Here is a 19133-nt window from a genome sequence, read left to right on the forward strand (position 1 = left end):
TTGGCCCTGGTGGCACAAAATTATCAAAGGTCTGACTGCACAGAGATGCTTGGGAATAAGGTCACAACGGGGGACCGCGTGTGGATGTTTCAGGGGAAGGGACTATATCTGATCTCCATCACCTAGGACGTGACAATGGTTAATCAAATCTCCCAATTTTTGCTCAGTTTTGCATGCCTTCTCATGCAGCTGCAACTGTATATACATTCATAAATCAAGGCCTTTCTTGAGTTGGGCTCTAGGATGGAACAACTGTTTTGCATCTGAGTGTATGGTTGTTTGTGGTGGAAAGGGGTTGAGTGTGTATGAATGTTTGTGTGTGTGTATCCCACAACTGTTTCTAGGGAGTAAAGATGTTAGGGACAATATAGGATGAATCACAATAATTGTTTGCTGCTAATTGTCTGCCGGTCACTGGGATGACAACCCAACTCGGGATGAGGAGGGATTTTAGCAGGTGCACTAGTGGGGACCAATTGGAGGTTTACTTAGTAGCAATGCCAAATATCATGGTATGGCTATGGACACTCAATCACTATGGTACTTTTTAATGGTGAGTTTACAAACATAAATACAAACATAAACATAAATAGATTTGAAACTTGTATTTCATTATGGTAAATGGTGAAATAAGTATAGCCAGTTATAACTGTAATGGTTTAGCAGATAATAAGAAACAACGGTCAGTATTTACCTGGATTAAAGAGAAGGAATATAATATCTATTGTTTACAGGAAACAATAGATATTTTTGGGGAAAAAGGACTGAGGGGGTAAAATATATTTCTCCCATGGGCAAAGAATTTCCAAAGGGGTGATGATATTAATTAACAGTAATTTTGATCCAAATGTGCAAATTGTCCAAACAGATCCTCAAGGTAGATGGATTATTTTAAATATGTTATTGAACTATAAACAGATATGGCTTACTAACCTATACGGTCCAAATAATGATGATTCATGCTTCTTTAAAAATATATATAAAAATGTATCAACCCTACAAGCAATACAATCCTCTATTATTATGGTGGGAGATTATAATACGGTTTTAAATACCTCTATGGACCGTAAAGGAAATCACACTACAAACTATCACCCGCACTTGAGGAAATCATGAATGTCATGGATATACTGGCATTAGTGGATATATGGAGGCTTAAATACCCTAACCTAGAGAGATATACATGGCGGAGGCTCAATCAAGCCAGTCGTCTTGATTACTTTCTTATGTCATTCTCTCTGGCACCAATAGTTTAAAAAAAAGTGTTGATAGGGGACAGAATGCGGTCGGACCATCACATAATTGGCATATATATTACTCTTACAGAATTTCCACGTGGGCGAGGATATTGGAAATGTAATCAAAGCCTACTGGATGATAACTTGTTTTTAACTAGGAAAGAATAATTTATAACTGACTTTTTCCAACATAACATATGTACAGCAGATCCCCTTATTGTATGGGACACTTTTAAATGTGCCTTTAGAGGCCATACAACTCAGTACTCATCTATAAAACAAAAGCAATTTAGGTCAAAAGAGTCCATATTGACTAAGGAAATGGAAGGACTAACAGTACAGATAGATAGCAATAAAAACTGTACCATAGAGGCTCAGAGTAAGTTAGAGTAAAAACAAAAAGAAATGGAGGAACTTATTCAAGAAAGATCCAGTATAATATATTATTTAAAAAAGCGAACTGGATGGAATATGTGGAAAACATTCACCAAATTATTTTTAAATCTTCAACATAGAAATGCTACCAAAAATAATTTACTGAAACTTGCTACAAATGATGGAGTCACACATGATTCACTAAACAATATTTTGAAAGAGGAAGTAAAGTACTTTAAGAATATGTTTTCGTTTCAGTCTCCTCCATCGCCACTAACTGAAGCTTATTGTATGGATTTATTTTCCTATTAATAATGTAAACTTAGCTGTAGAGAAAGACTCATGTGAAGGCCAAATAACAGAGGAGGAACTTCTTGATGCAATTAAAATCCAGGGCTGGATAGCATACCAGTGGAGGTATACCAAGATTTTTTTGATATACTCAGAGGACCGTTATTAGCATGTTTTAACCACTCCTAAATAAATGGTAGATTATCGGAGACTCAACAAGAAGGTCTGATTTCATTATTACTGAAACAGGATCCAAGTAATAGTAGTAAATAAATAGTAAATAATGGCTACATCTCACAAAGTTTTCAACTGTCAAGAGGAGTAAAACAAGGGTGTCCACTATCGGCATATCTATTTATTATTGCCATCAAAATGTTAGCTGTTAAAATCAGATCCAACAATAATATTAAGGGATTAGAAATTAGAAATCCAGGGTTTAAAAACAAAAGTGTCATCGTACGCTAATGATTAATATTTTATTTAAAATCCACAATTAGAATCCCTCCACAGCCTCATAGAGGATCGACACTTTTTCTAACCTCTCTGGATTAAAACCACATGATGATTAGTGTACTATATTACGTATTGGATAACTAAACAATAAAAACTTTACATTACCGTGTAGCTTACCAATAAAATGGTCTGACGGGGATGTGGACATACTCAGAATACATATCCTAAAAGAAAGAAATTATCTCACTCCAATAAATGTTAGTAGAAAGTTAGAAAAAATAGATAAGATCTTGCTAGCATGGAAAGGAAAATACCTGTGTATTTGTAGAAAAATCACCCTGATTAACCCTTCAGTTATATCACAGTTTACCTATTTGCTTATGGTTTTGCATACACCTAATTTCCTGAATTTCCGCCTGACTGACGTGCCCAAAGTAAACTGCCTGTTACTCAGGCTCAGAAGCCAGGATATGCATATAATTGGTAGCATTGGATTGAAAACACTTTGAAGTTTCTATAAACGTTAAAACAATGTCTGGGACTATAAGAGAATTGATATGGCAGGCACAAATCTGAAGAAAAAACAACCAGATTTTCCTTTTGAGGTCCCAGGCTCTTTCAATGGAAAGTTATGGGTCCTATGTAATACCGGCTCCCCGATTGCAATTCCTATGGCTTCCAGTAGATGTCAAAAGTCTTTATTCAAGGTTTCAGGCTTGTTTTTTGAAAAACGAGCAAGAATTTGGAGTTTTGGTGAAGAGAGCACCGGAACAATATCAGTCTTCGGCTCGCGGTGAAGACGGCGTGCACTTACTAATTTTACTTTCCTATTGAACATACTACTTTCCATATGATATATTATAGTTTATTTACATTTTAGGGTACCGTGAGAATTAAATAGAAACGTCGTTTGACTTGTTTGGACGAAGTTTAGCGGTAGCTTTTTAGACTCCTTTGTCTGCAAGTTGAACGAGTGGATTACTGAAATCGATGGCACCAACTAAACTGACTTTTTGGGATATAAAGAAGGATTTTATCTAACAAAACCACAATTTTTGTTGTAGCTGGGACCCTTGGGATTGCAAACAGAGGAAGATTTTCAAAAGTAAGTGATTTATTTAATCGCTATTTGTGATTTTTGAGAAGCCTGTGCTGGTTGAAAAATATTTTGATTTGGGGCGCCGTCTTCAGACAATCGCATGGTATGCTTTCGCTGTAAAGAGTATTGTAAATCGGACAATGCAGTTAGATTAACAACAATTTAAGCTTTTAAATGATATGAGATACAAGAATGTTTAATATTACGATTATTTATTTGAATTGCGTACCCTCAATTACACAGGATGTTGTCAACAGGTGTTCCGTCTAGCGGGACGCCTATTAAATTACATGAGCAAAAAATATAACATTTTATTTGGAATGGCAAGCCAGACAAAATTGTAAGGGCCTATTTGTAAGGGCCTAATGAATATGAATGGAGGGCAGAAATGATTAAATAGTAAAGCATTAGACCTCTCACTAAAGGCATCAGTCATACAAACGTTACACTTAAATCCGAACTGGTTCTCTAGCAAATTAGTAAGAAGGTCTCACCCCATGTTCAAGAATAGCTCTTTTCCCTTTATTCAGATTACAACTGCTCAGTTTCGGTTATTTTAAATTAAATAATCTCCAAAATATCGTTAAACCATAGAAAGTTGGTTGCAATTTCAGTTTAATCCACCAGTTTAATCCACCAGAAAAGACCAGAACAAATAATAAAACAAATATTATACTAATTGATAAAAACTGTTTTTTTTTAATTAAATGTATAAAAAATGTAGAATCTTTGTAAATTATATCATAAATAGGACTAGTGGAGCTATGTCACACATGCAGCTAACACAAATATATTGAAATGTCTCCTCTACCCAAAATTACTACCAACAAATTGCAGCATTTCAGCAAAAATGGAAGAGGAAAGTGGAAAAAGTAAGGAACTTGTCTGTCGGTCCCGCATTAAAGACCAAAATTGGTTAAAGAAAATTGTGATAAATAAAAATAAATACCAGTTTCATTTAAGGACACATTGATAGCTGTGCTATATAGATTGCAAAATAGTTGGGAAGAGATTTTCGATGTACCGATTCCATGGCACATGGTTTATGAATTGACACGCAAAACAATGCCAAATTCAAAACTTTGAATTTTTCAATTTAAATTATTATACAAAATTCTTGCAACCAGTGTAAAGTTATATACTGTATATGGGGCATACAACTTTCCCAGCTCTGCAGATTTTGCTGCAAGGAGGCAGAGTCATTAGATCATTTATTTTGGTGCTGTCCATATGTAGCTCATTTTTGGTCACAGGTCCAGGAATGGCTGAAGAATTGCAACATTTACCTAGAGCTAATGCTGCAAATGGCAATATTAGGTGATTTGAAAAGTCATAGTCAATCAATCAATAATATAATCATATTTTAGCAAAAATGTTTATTTTTAATTGTACAATCCGTAGAAACTATGAGAATAGAAAGGTTCAGATATTTTGTGAAGCATCACAGCACAGTTGAAAAATATATGGCAAATAGAAATCCAATATGGACGGTGTTAAGAGATAGATGGGAGGGGTTGAATGGAGCTGAAGAGTGGGACTAATAACAACAAGATAACAAATGTAAAACATACTGGGTCTGTAAAATGTATATAGGTTCAGAATTTTTGTGAAATAGCACAGTTACAAATATATGGCAAATAGAAATCAAACTGAATGGACATCAGAAATAGAGGAAGGCCAGGACTAAAAACAAACAAAATATAAACATTGTAAAATAGATTGTGTCCATAAAATGTATATACTATGCATAAGCTGGAAGTAGAAGCCTAGGTGTTATAGTTAATTTGTTTACTCCAATTAGGAGAGGGGTGGTAAGGTTTGTAGGAAATAATAAAGGAAACTAGGCTTCTACTAGTTTATCCCTCCCCCTGGTGCTCGAGGGCGCCAGGCTGCCCTGCATTACGCACTCCTGTCACCATCATTACGCATAGTTGTCTTCCCTCATCACGCGCATCAGCGATTCATTGGACTCACCTGGACTCAATCACCTGTTTAATTACCTCCCCTATATCTGTCTGTTCCCTAGATATAATGTTCGTATGTCTTTGTATACCCGGTTCTGACGCTGTCTCTGTCCTGTTCGATGTCTGTTCCACATTTACTGTTGACTCCCCGTACCTACTTCTCTACTCCAGCGTTGGTTCTTACAATATGTGTGTGTTTATGTATGTATATGTATTTATGTTTATATACACTACTGTTCAAAAGATTGGGGTCACTTACAAATGTCCTTGTTTTTGAAAGAAAAGCTAATTTTTGGTCCATTAAAATAACATCAAATTGATCAGAAATACAGTGTAGACATTGTTAATGTTGTAAATGATTTGTGGCTGGAAATGGCATATTTTTATGGAATATCTACATAGGCGTACAGAGGCCCATTATCAGCAACCACCACTCCTGTGTTCCAATGGCACATTGTGTTAGCTAATCCAAGTTTACCAATTTAAAAGCTAATTGACAATTAGAAAACCCTTTTGAAATTATGTTAGCACAGCTGAAAACGGTTGTTCTGATTAAAGAAGCATTCAAATGGCCTTCTTTAGGCTAGTTGAGTATCTGGAGCATATATGCATACTCACTTTAACCAAACCTACATGTACATACTACCTCAATTAGCCCAACTAACCAGTGCCTGTATATAGCCTCGCTACTGTTATAGCCTTGCTACTGTTATTTTTCAGTGTCTATTTACTGTTGTTTTATTTCTTTACTTATCTATTGTTCCTGTAAGGAAGCATTTCACTGTAAGGTCTACACCTGTTGTATTCGGCGCCCGTGACAAATAAACTTTGATTTGATTTGAAGTACGTCTCAACGTCAACAGTGAAAAGGAGACTCCGGAATGCTGGCCTTCTAGGCAGACTTGCAAAGAAAAAGCCATCTCAGTCTGGTCAATAAAAATAAAAGATTAAGATGGGCAAAAGAACACAGACACTGGACAGAGGAACTCTGCCTAGAGGGCCAGCATCTCGGAGTCGCCTCTCACAATTGACGTTGATACTGGTGTTTTGCTGGTACTATTTAATGAAGCTGCCAGTTGAGGACTTGTGAGATGTCTGTTTCTCAAACTAGACACTCTAATGTACTTGTCCTCTTGCTCAGTTGTGCACAGTGGCCTCCCACTCCTCTTTCTATTCTGGTTAGAGTCCGTTTGCACTGTTCTTTGAAGGGAGTAGTACACGGCGGAGTAGTACACAGCGTTGTACGAGATCTTGTAAGATATATTCTCACATGGAATAGCTTTCATTTCACAGAACAAGAATAGATTGACGAGTTTCAGAAGAAAGTGCTTTGTTTCTGGCCATTTTGAGCCTGTAATCGAACCCACATATGCTGATGCTCCAGATACTCAACTAATCTAAAGAAGGCCAGATTTATAGCTTCTCATAATCAGAACAACCATTTTCAGCTGTGCTAACATAATTGCAAAAGGGTTTTCTAATGATCAATTATCCTTTTAAAATTATAAACTTGGATTAGCTAACATAATGTGCCATTGGAACACAGGAGTAATGGTTGCTGATAATGGCCCTCTGTACACCTATGTAGATATTCCATTAAAAAATCTGCCGTTTCCAGCTACAATAGTCATTTACAACATTAACAATGTCTACACTGTATTTCTGATCAATTTTTTAATGGACAAAAATGGTGCTTTTCTTTCAAAAACAAGGACATTTGTAAGTGATACCAAACTTTTGAACGGTAGTAGGTATGTATGTATGTATATATGTATGTGTGTATACAGTTGAAGTCGGAAGTTTACATACACTTAGGTTGGAGTCATTAAAACTCGTTTTTCAACCACTCCAAAGATTTCTTGTTAACAAACTATAGTTTTGGCAAGTCGGTTAGGACATCTACTTTGTGGATGACACAATAAATTCTTCCAACAATTGTTTACAGATGGATTATTTCACTTATAATTCACTGTATCACAATTCCAGTGGGTCTGAAGTTTACATACACTAGGTTGACTGTGCCTATAAACAGCTTGGAAAATTTCACAAAATGATGTCATGGCTTTAGAAGCTTCTGATAGGCTAATTGACATAATTTGAGTAATTTGGAGGTGTACCTGTGGATGTATTTCAAGGCCTACCTTCAAACTCAGTGCCTCTTTGCTTGACATCATGGGAAAATCAAAAGAAATCCGCCAAGACCTCAGAAAAAAAAATTGTAGACATCCTCATGTCTGGTTCATCCTTGGGAGCAATTTCCAAACACCTGAAAGTACCACGGTCATCTGTGGTATCTGTGGTTCCGTCTCCTAGAGATGAATGTACTTTGGTGCGAAAAGTGCAAATCAATCGCAGAACAACAGCAAAGGACTTTGTGAAGATGCTGGAGGAAACAGGTACAAAAGTAACTATATCGACATAACCTGAAAGGCCGCTCAGCAAGGAAGATGCCACTGCTCCAAAACCACCATAAAAAAAGCCAGACTATGGTTTGCAACTGCACATGGGGACAAAGTTTGTACTTTTTGGAGAAAAGTCCTCTGGTCCGATGAAACAAAAATAGAACTGTTTGGCCATAATGACCATTGTTATGTTTGGGTTGAAAAAGGTTGAGGCTTGCAAGCCGAAGAACACCATCCCAACTGTGACGCACGGGGGTGGCAGCATCATGTTGTGGGGGTGCTTTGCTGAAGGAGGGACTGGTGCACTTCACACACTAGATAGCATCATGAGGGAGGAAAATTATGTGGATATATTGAAGCAACATCTCAAGACATCAGTCAGGAAGTTAAAGCTCGGTTGCAAATGGGTCTTCCAAATGGACAATGACCCCAACCATACTTCCAAAGTTGTGGCAAAGTGGCTTAAGGACAACAAAGTCAAGGTATTGGAGTGGCCATCATAAAGCCCTGACCTCAATCCTATAGAAAATTTGTGGGCAGAACTGAAAAAGCGTGTGCAAGCAAGAAAGCCTACAAACCTGACTCAGTTACACCAGCTCTGTCAGGATGAATGGGCCAAAATTCACCCAGCTTATTGTGGGAAGCTTGTGGAAGGCTACCCGAAATGTTTGACCAAGTTAAACAATTTAAAGGCAATGCTACCAAATATTAATTGAGTGTATGTAAACTTCTGACCCACTGGGAATGTGATGAAAGAAATAAAAGCTGAAATAAATTATTCTCTCTACTATTATTCTGACATTTCACATTCTTAAAATAAAGTGGTGATCCTAACTGACCTAAGACAGGGAATTTTTACTAGGATTAATGTCAGGAATTGTAAAAAACTGAGTTTAAATGTATTTGGCTAAGGTGTATGTAAACTTCCAACTTCAACTGTATATGTAAATATATATATTTACCCCAAAAATATATGAGGGATTGGAAATGACGCAGACAATTACACTGATGAAAAGCTACAATCTATCCGCAATATTCAAGCTGATCCACCCACATAAAAAAAGTGCAATAGTCACCATTAGTCTGGTACCAGGTTGTTTTTCCTCTCCAACTTTGTTCAGTTCAAGGGGTGTTGCGAGCGCCAAATTATGTAGACACACCCAAATGTGCACAGCTTTCCCAAGGGCAATACCCACACAACATGTTTAGGCTATACGCATGCACGAAATATGAAATCGGCTCGATTTAAGCTACTTCAAGCTAGACAAAGCAGCAACGCCTATGCTGACCCTGTCCATTAACATCGACTGGAATCAGGAAAGGCTGCACACGTCAAAGATTGTGGTGGCTTTGAATGGATGGAAAGAAAGGCATGAATACTCTAGCACCTTTCCTCAGGTTTTTATGCCGTTTCAGCACATTTTTAGATTTTGAGCATAAAAAACACCAGAAGCATTGAGAAAAAAACTTTTTTATATAATACATTTTTTTACTTGTTTTTTCATAACATCTTTCCTTATTAGAATATCACAGGGTAAGCACTGTCTACCCTGCCTACCCTGACTGCACGTCACTGTAAGATGTGTTACATGTGTCTTGGCCGAGCTAGAATGTTTTTCATAAGTGCTGTATTTAATACTGTAGGAAAATATGTCTGTATGGTGGGCATAGTGTTGGAGAAAGTGTTGTGTGGATCAACCTTGAAATAACTTGAGATTCCCTATTGAATACAGATATGGTCATCTCGGACGGAGGTAGCAACTAGCTACTGTAACTAACAATCACTTCCCAAATGAGATGGAGTTATATCAGGCAGAAGGCAGTTTTCCATCTGCAGCGACAGAGCCCAGTGTTCTATAGGGCCTCTCAGCTCTAACAGACACACATGAGAGCTGCAGCTTTGAGATACAGTAAATGAGGTCTGATTGAAGTGAGCTGATGCTAAGTGCTTTGTTACGGCTATCAGAAGCACAGGCTGGCTGGGTTAGAAGAAGAGATCATTCAGAAGAACAGCTCATGCCTCAGCAAGGAGGAAGAAAGGCAGGCAGAGATTTAAACATCAGTGTTCAGGGTGGAAGACTAACAGGCTTAGGGAAGAAAGGGAGAATGTACTGAAGGACATGAGAAGGTGTGAAAGAGAGCGGAAAAATATGAGTCCTCAAAAATGATCTGCAAACGAATAGCTGCACGCAATGTTTCGGATGGCTGATTGATTAGCAGGCATTCAAAATACGAATCTGGCCTGCAATTGTCAGTCATCCAAAACCTCCACACATTATAATGACCATAGATCATATTCACAATGCACAATCGTTTCAGGGACATTTCTTCTCATCTAGGGAAATCTTACGTACTTTACATTTTCATAGTTCTGGTGCCAAGGCCCCCAAACCCCAAATCAGCACAATGTCCTTTAGAAACAAGTACATCATCTTATTTCTGCCCAATAACTCAAAAAGCATTAGCTGTATCCATTATTCAAATGGCTTTCCTTGGTTTTAGGGAAACCCCAGTTGGATTCTGTGAGGCAAAAGCTGTGTCAAATGAAATGAGAAATATAACTTCTAAAGGTTACTCGTTCCCCCCAAAAAAGCTTTAAGAGGTGCAGCCTAACTTTGGTGATGTAGCACAGGCCCTCTCTGAACCTATCTGAAACAGATAAAGTTTAATGAGGCTGTGTGTCTAGCCTACTGCCATTGACCTTCCCTTCACAGGTAAGCTCACTGAGAGCACAGCAATGATCTGGCGTAGAGTTACAGGGGAGGAGAGGAGAATACAGGAGAGGACAGGAGAGCTGGGCTAGCTGGGCATTATTATGTTAGTATAGCAGTATGAGCTGCCAGGTTGGGAACTGAGCCAACCAGTACACTGGGGTTTAGTACACCCACTCCTGTGACATATTTCTAATGACTATTGCGTCGGGACCTTGGTTCAACGTCTCATCTGTTGCCTGTGTGAACGAATAGCCTTGCTAAAAAAAATGGACAGATCTAGGATCAGCTTCCCCTCACCCAATCGTCACCTTCAAACACAAAACAAACCTTAGATCAGCATTTAGGGGTAACTTCCTCCTACTGTGTGTATGCAGTATGCTGCCTGTGTGGATGTGAATGGCTGCCTGGTGCAGTGTGGGTGGCTATATATATGTATTTATTTTTTAAATAAATGATTCAAGGTCAGACAGCACTGGCTCTGAGCGAGACAGTGGTGGACCATTAAGGTTGTGAGACTTCACTGACTGTACCAATGGAACTATATCTCCATGAAAGTGTCACGGTAATAAGGCCCCCACATTGTTTGTGCAAGTGTTGTGTGGATGTACCGGTGAATGATATTTGCTCTCTATCTAAAGTATCTCTGTTTGTGTGTTGTCCTCTCTTCCACTCTCCTTGAGTGACGCTCTTTCTCTCTCTCTTTCTCTCTCTCTCGCTCTGTCTCTCGCTCTCTCTCGCTCTCTCTAGGCCTATGCCTTGTTCTTTCTAAGTATGTCTCTCACTCTCTTTCCCGCTTTCCCTTAAACCTCATGTTATTCTCCTTGTAAACACCCAGTGCTCTGTCCTGCCATTGCTCGGTGTTAGCTTGCTAGCGCTGCCCTGACATTACCAATGTAGTACTTAGCTACGCTGCCCTAACATTATCAGTGTAATAGCTGGCTAGCTGTGCGGGGACATAGCATTAGCAGTCTGCATCGTGTTCTCCTATAGCGCTTCAGTGACTTTTAATTTGCACTTCTGCTCCTGCTGGGCTTCTATCTGCTGCCCTGACAGTCCCAGTACTCCCACACCCCTCCAGCCAACCAGTCCGCACTCAGACAGACACACACATTGGAAAGCACGCGCACATTCGTGAAGCAGATCACACAAACACACACACACACACACACATTTATGGTGTCAGAAAAAAGAGCACATACATTGCTCTTCCTTTCACACATTTCAAACCCATTTTAACATGCGTGATTAAAGACACACACATACACACAGCTCTCTGTCTCCCACTCAGCTATCAATTTGCAGAATGCTTCAGGTGGCTAATTCATAGGGACGTGTGTGAACTCCCCAGCAGTGTGAGACCAGATCAGAGCTCAGTCAGACGGAGGTCACATCTAATCACCCGGGGTCATAACTCTCAGCCCTTATCTACTGCACTGAGCTAGAAAGAACAAGTGTCACAGTCTCAACAGTCTCACCCCTCCAACTATTAGTCACGCACGTTATCACACTGACCACGATAGTTTCATAAAAAAGGAGTGTGTGTGTGTGTGTGTGTGTGTGTGTGTGTGTGTGTGTGTGTGTGTGTGTGTGTGTGTGTGTGTGTGTGTGTGTGTGTGTGTGTGTGTGTGTGTGTGTGTGTGTGTGTGTTTGTGTGTGTGTGTGTGTGTGTGTGTGTGTGTGTGTGTGTGTGTGCATGCGTGTGCAATCAGACACATTGAACTCATTCATCTCTGCAGGAGAGATAAGATGACCAGGAGGGATGGCGTGTAGTCAGGATAGAACATTCTCACCAAACTACTGTCCCCTGCTGGGGGTTGGGAGTTCAGAAGAGGAATTTTACAAGTGAGACCACAGCAGAGAAAGAAAAAGAGACAGAGCAAGAAAGAGAGATAGGACGACAGACAGACAAAGCTAGAGACAGTCAGAGACAGGGAGAGTTTTTGCTACTTAAAACATGTGTTGTATGTTTTCATTGGATAAGAAGTATCTCCGTTTGATAACATTTTCTCCCGTTCCATGCCTTCTGAACACGACCCAGCCAAACACTACGACATCATCGCTTTAGACAGAGACTAGAAGGTCAGGGCACAGATGGTCCAGTGGAATCATCTTGAGCAGGGGTATTCAACTCTTACTCTATGAGGTCCGGAGCCTGCTGGGTTTCTCTTCTACCTGATAATTAATTGCACCCACCTTGTGTCCCAGGTCTAAATTAGTCCCTGATTAGAGGGGAACAATTAAAAAACGCTGTGGAATTGGCTTCGGTGTGCAGAGTTGAGTTTGAGGGGTCTAGAGGGACTATCAAAGAGGAGCTTTGGAGAATCTAAATGAAGACGGATGCAGATCACCCCCAGAACCTTCAAAACATTGCTGTGAACACCCCCATAAGGAGTTAGCTGGTCTAGTCCACAATTTCCAGGACAGTTACAACAGTCATTGTATAATTCAGACCCTAAAGGGGACCATTGTACCATGCAGTAAACAGTTTTTCTGGTATCACAGGATACTGTGGAAGTACTACTGTAGCCTAATAGTTTTATATCTGAGAGGGTTCCATACAGAGCAAAGCATTCCACCAACATTCTATCTGCCGGTCTGAGACAAAGAATTCCTCTCGCTTCCATTGGATGTTGATTTAAGATTGATGTTCTGACAGCTCCACAACTGGTTGTTGCCATGAGTCACTGAGAAAAACATGCATACATACAGTACCAGTCAAAAGTTTGGACACACCTACTCCTTCAAGGGTTTTTCTTTATTTTTTACTAATTTCTACATTGTAGTATAACATGAAATAAAACATGGATTAATGTAGAAAGCAAATAAACAAATACACTTGAGATTCTTCAAAGTAGCCACCCTTTTCTTTGATGACAGCTTTGCACACTCTTGGCATTCTCTCGACCTGTTTCATTAGGTTGTCACCTGGAATGTACTTCAATTCAAATAAAATCAGATTGTATTGGTCACATACACATGGCTAGCAGATGTTATTGCAAGTGTAGCAAACTGCTTGTACTTCTAGTTCCGACAGTGCAGCAATACCTAACAAGTAGGGAGGGTTTGGCCGGTAGGGATATCCTTGTCTCAGTATGTAAAAAATGTAATAAAATGTATGCACTCTTCTGTAAGTCGCTCTGGATAAGAGCGTCTGCTAAATGACTCAAATGTAAATGTAAATGTAATATCTAACAATTCCACAACAAAAACCTTATACACACATATCTAAGTAAAGGAACAGAATAAGAATGTAAAAATATATAGATGAGCAATGTCAGAGCGGCATAGGCTAAGATGCAAAATATTGTATATAATACAGTATATACATATGAGATGAGTAATGCAAGATATGTAAACACTGTTAAAGTGGCATTTTTTAAAGTGACTAGTGTTCCATTTATTAAAGTGGCCAATAATTTCAAGTCTGTATATTTTATTAAATGTTTATTTAACCTTTATTTAACTATCTATAGGCAGCAGCCTCTCTGTGCTAGTGATGGCTGTTTAACAATCATATGGCCTTGAGATAGAAGCTGTTTTTCAGTCTCTCGGTTCCAGCTTTGATGCACCTGTACTGACCTCGCCTTCTGGATGATAGCGGGGTGAACAGGCAGTGGCTCGGATGGTTGTTGTCCTTGATGATCTTTTTGGCCTTCCTGTGACATCGGGTGCTGTAGGTGTCTTGGAGGGCAGGTAGTTTGCTTCCGGTGATGCGTTGTGCAGACCGCACCACCCTCTGGAGAGCCCTGCGGTTGTGGGTGGTGCATTTGCTGTACCAGGCGGTGATACAGCACAACAGGATGCTCTCAATTGTGCATCTGTAAAAGTTTGTGAGGGTTTTAGGTGCCAAGCCAAATTTCTTCAGCCTCCTGAGGTTGAAGAGGCGCCATTGCGCCTTCTTCACCACACTGTCTGTGTGGGTGGACCATTTCAGTTTGTCAGTGATATGTACGCCGAGGAACTTTCCACCTTCTCCACTGCTGTCCAGTTGAGTGAGAGGTTATTTTCCTGACACCACACTCCGAGAGCCCTCACCTCCTCCCTGTAGGCTGTCTCGTCATTGTTGGTAATCAAGCGTACTACTGTTGTGTCATCTGCAAACTTGATGATTGAGTTGGAGGTGTGTGTGGCCACGTAGTCATGGGTGAACAGGGAGTACAGGAGGGGGCTGAACACGCACCCTTGTGGGGCTCCAGTGTTGAGGATCAGCGAAGTGGAGATGTTGTTTCCTACCTTCACCACCTGGGGACGGCCTGTCGGGAAGACCAGGACCCAATTGTACAGGGCGGGGTCGAGTCCCAGGGCCTCAAGCTTAATGATGAGCTTGGAGGGTACTATGGTGTTGAATGCTGAGCTGTATTCAATTAATCAATCAATTGTATTTATAAAGCCATTTTTACAATAGCCGATGTCAAAGTGCTATACAGAAACACAGCCTAAAACCCCAAACAGCAAGCAATGCAGATGTAGAAGCACTGTGGCTAGGAAAAACTCAGGCAGGAACCTAGGAAGGCAGGAACCTAGGAAGAAACCTAGAGAGTAACCAGGCTCTGAGGGGTGGCCAGTCCTCTTCTGGCTGTGTCGGGTTGAGATTATAACAGTACATGGCCAAGATGTTCAAATGTTCATAGATGACCAGCAGGGTCAAATAATAATAATAATTGCAGTGGTTGTAAAGGGTGCAACAGGTCAGCACCTCAGGAGTAAATGTCAGTAGATTTTTTATAGCCGAGCATTCAGAGTTAAAGACAGCAGGTGTTGACAATGTAGTCAATGAACAGCATTCTTACATAGATATTCCTCTTGTCCAGATGGGATAGGTCAGTGTGCAGTGAGATGGCGATTGCATCGTCTGTGGACCTATTGGGGCAGTAAGCAAATTGAATTGGATCTAGGGTGACAGGTAAGGTACAGGTGATATGATCCTTGACTAGTCTCTCAAAGCACTTCATGATGACAGAAGGCCAGGTCAAGAATTTTGAAAGTTTCTTCAAGTGCAGTTGCAAAAGCCATCAAGCGCTATGATGAAACTGGCTCACATGAAGACCGCCACAGGAAAGGAAGACCCAGAGTTACCTCCGCTGCAGAGGATAAGTGCATTACGGTTGCCAGCCTCAGAAATTGCAGCCCAAATAAATGTTTCACAGAGTTCAAGTCAAGTAACAGACACATCTCAACATCAACGTTTCAGAGGAGACTGCATGAATCAGGCTTTCATGACCAAATTGCTGCAAAGAAACCACTACTAAAGGACAACAATAAGAAGAGACTTAGTTGGGCAAAGAAACACGAGCAATGGACATTAGATCGGTGGAAATCTGTCCTTTGGTCTGATGAGTCCAAATTTGTGATTTTTGGTTCCAACCGCCGTGTTTTTGTGAGATGCAAAGTAGGTGAACGGATGATTTCAGCATGTGTGGTTCCCACCGAGAAGCATGGAGGAGGAGGTGTGATGGTGTGTGGGTGCATTGCTGGTGACACTGTCATTGATTTATTTAGAAATTAAGGCACACTTAACCAGTATGGCTACCACAACATTCTGCAGCGATAAGCCATCCCATCTGGTTTGCGCTTAGTGGGACTATCATTTATTTTGACCCAACACACCTCCATGCTGTGTAAGGGTTATTTGACCAAGAATGAGTGTGATGGATTGCTGCATCAGATGACCTGGCCTCCACAATCACACAACCTCAACCCAATTGAGATGGTTTGGGATGAGTTGGAACGCAGAGTGAAGGGAAAGCGATCAACAAGTGCTCAGCATATGTGGGAACTCCTTCAAGACTGTTGGAAAAGCATTCCAGGTGAAACTGGTTGAGAGAATGCCAAGAGTGTGCAAAGCTTTCATCAAGGCAAAGGGTGGCTACTTTGAAAAATCTCAAATATATATTTTTTTTTTGATTTGTTTGAAACTTTTTGGGTTACTACATAATTCCATAAGTGTTATTTCATCGTTTTGATGTCTTCACTATTATTCTACAATGTAGAAAATAGTAAAATTAAGAAAAACCTTGAATGAGTAGGTGTGTCCAAACTTTTGACTGGTACTGTATGTGCATGCCCAAACACACACACACATGTGTACACACATACACACACACACACACACACACACACACACACACACACACACACACACACACACACACACACACACACACACACACACACTGAGGGAGGATTGACCCCTGTGGTCTGCCCCTCGTTATAGGGAGCAGAAGGAGTCTTAGAGCTGGAGGTTGGTCACTGAGACACACAGACACAGGCAATGGGGGAAAGACAGACACTCCAGCCAAAGGAATATCCGCGAAAGGCTAACCTTGTCAAGTTGAAAGTGAGAGGAACCCCAGCATATCATCAGCAAAATAAGAAGAAAGGGAATGTGCACAGCGGCTGGCCACACAGTGTGGGCCACTCCCAGGCCTCACCCTGATCGTTATTCAGGTGGTAGTGATACAACATACGGTGACCTTGCTGGCTTTCACATGGGAGGAGGACCCTGCTGCTACAGCAACACAGAGAAAAAGACTAGCGAGCTCCTCAAGGCTAAATATATTCACTCTGTAGCTAACATCTCAACTGGAGGATAACCAGGGCATTCTCCTCACCAAAATACAACACTTTAACAGGTGTACAATGACTAGATTACGGTTATTCTGAGTGATAGAGAGAGGCCCATCTCTACCATCTCTATCCCGCTATCCTTGCCTCTCAGCCTTCCCAATTTCTGCGCTCAACAATGCTACAGTGTTGCCTTGCCAAATAGACCAGATCAAAAAAGCAAAAACACACACCTTCACCCTCCACTCCCCACTTGTGTGTTTCTATTTCATCAATTCACAGTACTATGCATGTTATTAACACTTACTTTAGAGGCGTTCTGTTGATGGTATGGAGACTTTTCATGCACTGACTGTGCTGTCGCTCCAGATAAATAGAAAGCTGAATAGGCTTTTATGTAAAAAGGGTAATATTAACATACAACATGAACTGTCTGGAGTGGTGCTTTAACATCTGAGAGAAAGACAGCGAGATATGCGTATCTTCTGAATGCTGTATGTTCTTCACTATTATATTAGTAATTTGATATGTATCAATAAATTGCAAGTGCCCTTTCCTACTCTTGCTCAGCAGACCTTTAAAGGTAAACATCACTGTCAGATGGACATTTATGCATGAGTGCGTTCATATTAATGTGTGTGTGTGTGTGTGTGTGTACCCACGCACGCACGCGCAAGACACTGTGCGCGGTATACCAGCCATACGCACCTGCCCGCCAAACGTGCTCATCAGCGGCGCATGATGATGGTAGGGCTGACGGTATAGCGCCCCGGGAGCAGCCGTGGGGTTTCTCTACCCCTGTACCACTAAGCTGGGCTGCCTATCACTTTAGGTGTAACAGACCCGAAACACAACCTACCGTTTTACTTTTTACCAATCAGGGGTCTGTCAATGGAGCATGAACCATCCCACTGGACATACACTGGTTGAATTAAATTACGTTCTACCATCGTGGAATATCCATTGAATTGACGTCTTTGCCCGATGGGATGCCCCTATTTCATCCTGCAAACTATGGGAATAATCCATAATGTGTCCCAAAACCTAATGTGTTCCAAAACAAGATGAAACATTTAGCCCCTCATGCTAAATAGGGTATAAGTGCGTATCTCTATCCCATGCACAGTTGCGTCTAATGAAATGAAAACGGAAAATGGGAACCCTTTCATAACAGTCGAACCCCGACAACTGCTCTAGCAACATCATGCTTTTTGAAACCCTTAACGATGGGTAATGACAACCTTTAAACTGCACAAATCTTTACAGGTCAGAAAACAGACATCTTATCTGATAGTGCGACAAGGAAATGCAAATGCGCGTGTACCTACCTCAATTAGCGGAGGAGAGGTGTTTTTCTTTCTGTCTCTGGCGGAGAGATGCTGAGATATGTGTTGACTCCCGGCAGAAGGGATGTGTAGACAGCTGATCATGCGCAAGAGACACACTGATGCTGCCCGTTCAGAACGCCCTGTAATAAAGGAGACCACACAGAAAATAGAAGCGTCTCAAGCCTCATCTGACAGATCTTTGTTGCCCCTCCCACCCTCGCTCTTCTTTTGTCGTTGCTCACTCGTTTTTCCTGTCTCCCCCTTCTGCACTAAGCACTTTAGTCAAATTGCAGCCCCTGTCCTATAAGGATGCTCTCTCTCGAAAAGCAGCCGCTTTTCTTTCGCTGCTTGTACTCCCTGCCCACCTTCCTCCTCCTCCTCTCTCACCTTCTGTTCTCTTCTCCTCCTTTAAAATGAAACTAAGAAAAACAAAACAGCAGCCGCCTGTGCATCTCACTCGCCTTTGTTGCCTGCCTCTCCTACACAGTCAACCTGGACACAGGATTAGACATAACATGGAACATCTAAATCTGTATCTCTCTATTTAGTATGATATCATGTTTCATATGGTAAGCATTCATTTGTGGATGTCCATCATCCATTTTGTATGATATGTTAAGAATTGTATGATATGTTACAAATTGCAATTCATACAATATGTTACACATTTTCAATACAAAAGATATGTTACAAATTCCAATTTGA

At 40.6% G+C, this 19133-nt stretch overlaps 1 protein-coding gene across 2 annotated transcripts in view; it reads right to left on the bottom strand.

The window, feature by feature from the left end:
* The window catches only part of LOC139563190 (contactin-2-like), a 101733-nt gene extending 83073 nt beyond the window's left edge, over positions 1-18660 (bottom strand). For both annotated transcript variants that reach the window (XM_071381554.1, XM_071381564.1), the window contains exon 1: positions 18429-18660. The gene's annotated coding sequence lies outside the window, so the exon portion shown is untranslated. The remainder of the gene's footprint in view (positions 1-18428) is intronic.
* Positions 18661-19133: the final 473 nt, after the last annotated feature.

The sequence above is a fragment of the Salvelinus alpinus genome, chromosome 2, assembly GCF_045679555.1.
Source record: "Salvelinus alpinus chromosome 2, SLU_Salpinus.1, whole genome shotgun sequence".
Classification (NCBI taxonomy): domain Eukaryota; kingdom Metazoa; phylum Chordata; class Actinopteri; order Salmoniformes; family Salmonidae; genus Salvelinus; species Salvelinus alpinus.